Source organism: Tupaia chinensis, unplaced genomic scaffold, assembly GCF_000334495.1.
Source record: "Tupaia chinensis unplaced genomic scaffold, TupChi_1.0 Scaffold000495_1, whole genome shotgun sequence".
Taxonomy (NCBI): Eukaryota; Metazoa; Chordata; class Mammalia; order Scandentia; family Tupaiidae; genus Tupaia; species Tupaia belangeri.
In genome coordinates, this window is record NW_006160007.1 from 1,815,992 (window position 1) to 1,822,149 (window position 6,158).

General features: G+C 41.3%; 1 pseudogene; it reads left to right on the forward strand.

Moving 5' to 3' along the window:
• Positions 1-1,487: 1,487 nt before the first annotated feature.
• Positions 1,488-5,679, forward strand: LOC102493437 (centrosome and spindle pole-associated protein 1 pseudogene; annotated as a pseudogene).
• Positions 5,680-6,158: the final 479 nt, after the last annotated feature.

Genomic DNA, 6,158 nt, shown 5'->3' on the forward strand with positions numbered 1-6,158 from the left:
TCCACCTGAAAATTTATGTCCACAAATCTGAAAGTACCAGCAAACTGGAAACATGGAACGAGAACAAAAAGCCTCTTTTGTCTCGAGGACAACAAAATTTTAAAAAGGCTCCTTTTTTGTGAGCCATAAGAAAAGAATTACTCACTTTAAACTCTCAAGCTGACATTTTCATGAGAAAACAAATTTGGGCAATTTCGTTTATTGCTTGCAAATACTGAATGACCCAGAGAGCTAAACAGCATTTGTACAGATACCTCCTCTCCTCTCCCCAGCCCACGGATGTTACCTCAACCATGCCTTTTTCTCTCCCCTATATATCCCTAGGGGTGCCTATAACGTTCTTCTATTTATTTATTTGGAGTAATTTGGAGAGTGAGTATTGTGTCTATCTGCCATGTGTTTTTTCTCAATGTCAGTAGCAAAATAATTCTTACACTTAAATTGTACTGAGGGCTATTATAATGACAATGCAATGATGTTGCTGAAAAGAGCCCATTAGTTCAATCTCAGAGAGGCTGTCTGTTCCCAGGGTGTGCCCTGCTGTGGCCTCTGCTCAGCGCCCCCATCACCACTTCTTGGATGCACCAGCATGCGCTTGCCTGCATCACCTGGCTTCATTCTTCTCTCAGATCTTCAAGCTCATTGACTGTATTGCATCAAATCCAGAGCTTACTGCTTCTAAGATGCACCATATTATTTTCTATAACTGTAAGGAATAAACAGCAGGCCAGCCAGTGTTGTGGTGGTTAAGGTGGCTGGATCCCACATGGTGGACTATACAATTTGAATCCATATCCGGTGGCTTGAGAAACACGTGGGTGAATGTGTGTGCGTGCCCCAAATCCTGTAAGGATGGAGAAAAGGAGAAGGCATTGCAGTGTGACCATTCCCCTGCTGGGTGCTTTCTCTCTCTTTCTTTCCTCTCTCTCTCTCTCCTTTCAGTGAGTGCATGTGTCCTATAGCAACTTTTGTAAAGAAATATTCATTTTTTTTAAAATGAAGAAGTTCCTCACCAATGAGATTTTAACACTGTACTTTCTCAATGTTCAGTATTCTTACTTTATAGCTATTAAAACACCATTGGGGGGACCAGCAGTTAGCGTAATGGCTATGTCGCTGGATTCCCACGTAGTTGACCGCGGTTTGCGTCCCAGACCTGGTGGCTTAAACTCACACCGGGCGCATGTGCATGCGTGCCCAAGATCCCGAGAGGAGAGTGGAGGAGAAGGGATTGTGGTGTGGCCATCCCCCGGGGGGTGATTTCTCGCTTTCTATCTCTCTGTCTCTCTCTGTCTGTCTGGCGAGCGCACACGCCCTATAGTAAAAACCTCTCCAAAAAAAAAAGACTGTTGGGGAAAGAAGTGCTTTTGTGTGGGCGTAGATCCCCTAAGTGAAATACATTTGTTGAAAGACTGAAAAATAAGGCTATCTAGGAAAACTGAGATATAAGTAGTTCCGGAAGCTGGTTGAGAGAAATGATCTGAAAAATGGCTGATAATCTGGATGAATTTATTGAAAAGCAAAAAGCCAACTTGGCCAAAGACAAAGTGGAATTGGAAAGTGACCCACTTTACAGGAAATGAAGGGAAAGGCATTAGAGACACTTTCTGAACACACTACAATGTTCATCTCTATGGCTAAGGAAAACATACCACCCACAGTCAACAGCCCAGGGGTTCCTTAGAAATTGATTATGAATTAAGTTTACCACTTGGGGAAGATGATGAATGAAAGAAACAGAAACTAAAAGAACTGCTGCAAGATTACAGATGCTATCTTACTCAGGAAAGGCTGAAACTTGAACACAACAAGGAATACAATCAGTTTCTCAAGGATAAAGAAGAAGCCAGTGAAAATTTCAGACAGGCAGAAGAGTACTGAGCCCAAGAATCAAAGAAATAAAAAATCTATTAGTCAAATTAAGACTGATTTACCTTCACAAATACAAACATCTTGTGAAAATGTAGAGTGTCCTAGGAGAGAAATCCAAACGCCTTCTGATACATTTGAAGAGTTTCTTAACCAAAGACGACCAGAGGAGGACAGGTATTGATGACTAGATGATGAGATCAAATTAAGGAACAGAAGAATTATTTTTAAAAGTGAATGAAGAAGTGGGGATTTCTGTTACAAAATTTCAAAGCTTTTTCAAGAAGACTAGCATTCCATTTCCCAGGTTTAATGAAGATCATGGTTTTGTTTGATTGTTTGTTTTTGTTTTTGTATATAGACCACAGATTAGTTTATTTTTAACACTCATCATGCCATGAATTCACAGGGAATAGGTTCCAGTAGCTCCGGCTCCTTTCCATTGGTTCTCACGAAGTGTGCTTCTCTGGGTGGAATAGGCTGGTGCTTTAGTTGAACCCAGATACCTTTTTCTTTGGCTTCCTTCTTTTCGTGGTCATTTTCCTTCACACGTTTTAGGAAGCTATCTCTGCTCTTAGAATGCTTAATATGCTCAATACGCATATTAATTCTCTTGGCAAGAATCTTGCCCTTAATTTTTTGTTTATAACAATTCCAACAGCATGCTGGGTAACATTATAGACTCTTCGAGTTTTGCCATGGTAACTTTTGTGGGCATTCCTTCTTCAGCAGAACCCATTCCTTTGATGTCTACAATATCACCTCTCTTGTAGATTCACATGTACGTTGCCAAAGGAACCACTCCATGTTTTCTTAAAGACCTAGAGAACATATATTGGGGGCCTCTCCTTTTTCCCTTTGTGTAGATGGCAGTTCTGGCCAAAAGGTGATCATGTTCTTGATAGACAATATTATAGACCAATTCAAGATCCTGAAGTAAAAGAAGAAATGGATGAGAGGTTTAGATATAAAAGTGATTTTGATGGAAGACTTCGAGAATGTATACAAATGATTGCACTTGAACAATGAACCATCAAAGTCTGCTAATCAAGACATGTGTGGTTCCTTTGTGGGGATGCTTTTTGGAGGTGAAAATCAAAAGCTAATTCAGAAAAAGAAAGAGAATTATAGACAAGAACTGTTGGAACAAATGACTGAGCAACAGAAGAACAAGAGACGAGAAGACGCTTTAGAGCTCAGGCTGGCAGCTTCTGGAGCACGAGACCCTGAGAAATCGCCTGATAGATTAAAGCAGTTTAATGTGGGACTAAAAAACTGGGAAGAGATGATACGACCTGAAAGACCCAGAGTAGCTTTCCAGACACCTCTCCCTCCTTTATCTGCCCATCCTGTCCTTCCCATCCCTCATCAGTTCACTCTGTCCCTCATAGAAGTGAAAATTTGTACAATGGACTCAACAGCACCCTTGGTGAAGTGGTACCTCCCAGGACTGCACCTCTGCCTCCTCTACTACCAGCTTTAGCTGCTAACTATCGAACCCCTTACAATGATGTGTACTAGTCTTAGGGTGCCAGAAATACTTTGGATCCCAGTCTTGCTTATTATGGCTCAGAAATGATGAGAGTACAGCCTGCAGTGTATGTTACTGTCCCTGTAAGCCACCAACTACCACACCCTATGGTGAATGCAATTGGACAGAATGAGCTGAAAATTAGAAGTGACTGAGCAATAAATTCAGGATTATTTTCTGAAGATAAACTGACACCTTCAAAACAGTCACTTCAGTTCTATCAAGAAGCTTTGCAATAGCAGATTTGGGAAAGAGAAGAAAGAAGGAAGAACGAATGGGAAGAAAAAAGAAGACTATGAAGTGAAAAGTTATAACCCTTCAGGGAAAGATGGAGGTGGTGCTCCTCTCAGAGATGCCAAAGGAAATCTGATCACTGATTTGAATAGAATGCCCAAACTGTAGATACCTACCATAACCCAGATGCAAGAACATATGAAGATGAAAGGGCTGTTGTATCACTAAACCAAAATTTAGCCACTTCCAATGCTGAGATATGTAGGGGATTCTGCATATAAAAACTCAGGTCTCGTGCCAACACAGAACTCTTCTTTTGCTCGTGGAAATATATTTGGTGAACCTCCAAATGAACTTCGGATTAAGCAGCAAGAACTTTATGAGAATTTTTCTTTGTCTTCAGCTTGAAGAAAAGAAAGAGAGGAAGCAGAGTGAGAGAAACTAAAAATTGCAGAAGAAAAAATGGCTTGCAGAGCAGAAGGCCAGAATTCAACAAGAGTATGAAGAGGAACAGGAAAAGAAAAGGGACAAAGAAGAGGAGCGAAGGCTAAAAAAATAAAGAGCTTATTTGTTTAGCTGAAGAAAGATGAAAAGAAACAGAAAGGAAGAAGAAAAACACAACCTACAACTTCAGCATTACTCTGAAAGAGAAAATATGATTAGGGAAGAAACCCAGCGATGACCTTCTCCTGTAGTTCCTGCTCGTCACAACAAACTCACAAGCCAGCTCTAAAGATCTCCTTCAGTTGACAGCATCATTCGTTTCTTTATTTGTAAAAGTTCTATCTGCAGGGCACAATCTTCTCTGGTACCTGCCTGGGAAAACCCGCTAAGTATAAGAGGGAAAAAATGGAATTATGGAATTATCAGAAATGAGGAAACAGCTTCGTAGTGAAGAGAGGTGTCTACAAGGCCTGTTGCTACATATGGACAGGGGCGATGAAATTTACATAAGGAAAAGAGAAAGGAATCCCATGGATATATTTGACATGACTACACATCGGCTGCAAGCTCCTGTCAGAAGACAGTCACCCAGTGGCTCTGATACTACCACTTTCCAGAATATTCATTATTTTAATGAGCTGAAAGATAGAGATTCAGAAACACGAACTGATTTGAAATTGATGTACCTGGATCCTCCAAGAGCTCATCACACGTTAGAGATTCAGCAGCAGGTCCTGCTAAGAGAGCAGCAGAAGAAGCGGAATAGAATAAAAGTGCAGGAAGGTGCCCAAGTTGACAGAGGTGCTGTCCCAAATGCTCAAGTTCAAGGGCGCAGAATGCTCAGAGATGAAACCAATGATTTCTTGAAAAACTCATTACTGAGACCAGCAGTTGGTGTAATGGCTATGTCGCTGGACTCCCATGTAGTCGACCATGGTTTGAGTCCTGGACCTGGTGGCTGGGCCATACCCCTTGGGAGGAGGTGATTTCTCACTTTGTCTCTGTCTCTCTCTGTCTTTCTGGTGAGCGCACACACCCTATAGCAAAAACCTCTCCAAAAAAAGAGGAAAAACTCATTACTGGAATCTGATAGAGCTTTTATTGGTGCTTACAGTGAGATACATCCTGCCATTGGAGATGAAACCCCCTTCCACCATCACAGCTGCCTTCTGCAAGGGAGCACAGGAGGAACACGCTGAAAGGAAAGGACGTGGATGACAGTCCTCCTAATGTGCCACCAGGTGGTCTCTCTTTAAAATCCATGTCCAATGTAAACATTAATCAACTGAGAAGGAGAAATGAGGAATGGATGGGAAGACTGGATGAACGTCACAAAAACCAACTAATACAAATGACGAGAGTTTCCTGGCTCTCCCTGATGATATCATAAAACACACTGGTGACAATGGATCAAACTCTGTAGCAACTGAGCCCCGGCTCCATCCTGGCACCTTGGAAATGCTGAAATGCTTCATTGCAGAGGACCTGAACCAGGAGAAGCAGCGGGTTCAGGAAAACCAGGCACTCTCACTTGGCAGGGCCTGTCTACCACGCACAGTGAAAATAAAACTGATTGGACCCAGGAGTGCCTTTTAGGATGAAAGGAATGTTAGTTACGTCAGTACCTTTCCTAACATGTCCTTCCTGAAAGGTTCATTACTTACATTCCATCTGTACATAATGTATATTTTTCCATGATGTATATGATGTATATGATGTACATAAAGGCCATTACTGAGTTATATTTTTTAAAAAGATTATTATTTTATACTTATTAAAAGAATTATTTTAGGCTTCATTAGATAGTTATTGATCACTAAGTGCTCTTGGGCCTACATAAAATGAAAACATTTTATTCATTGATTATGGCATTTTGAAAATCACTTTAAGCTGAGAATGTGGCACTTCTGAATCACTTCTCAACTGTGAGGCATCTGTGTCCATTTCTCTCCCATGCTTTCATCCTCCAGGCCTCAAGAGTGTTGATGGCACAAAACCTCTTACAGTGGCTCCTCTATCGTCTAGACTTTTCTCTCTAACTGTGGAGACATGATGTGCTTTCTTGGTCTAATCAGAAGAC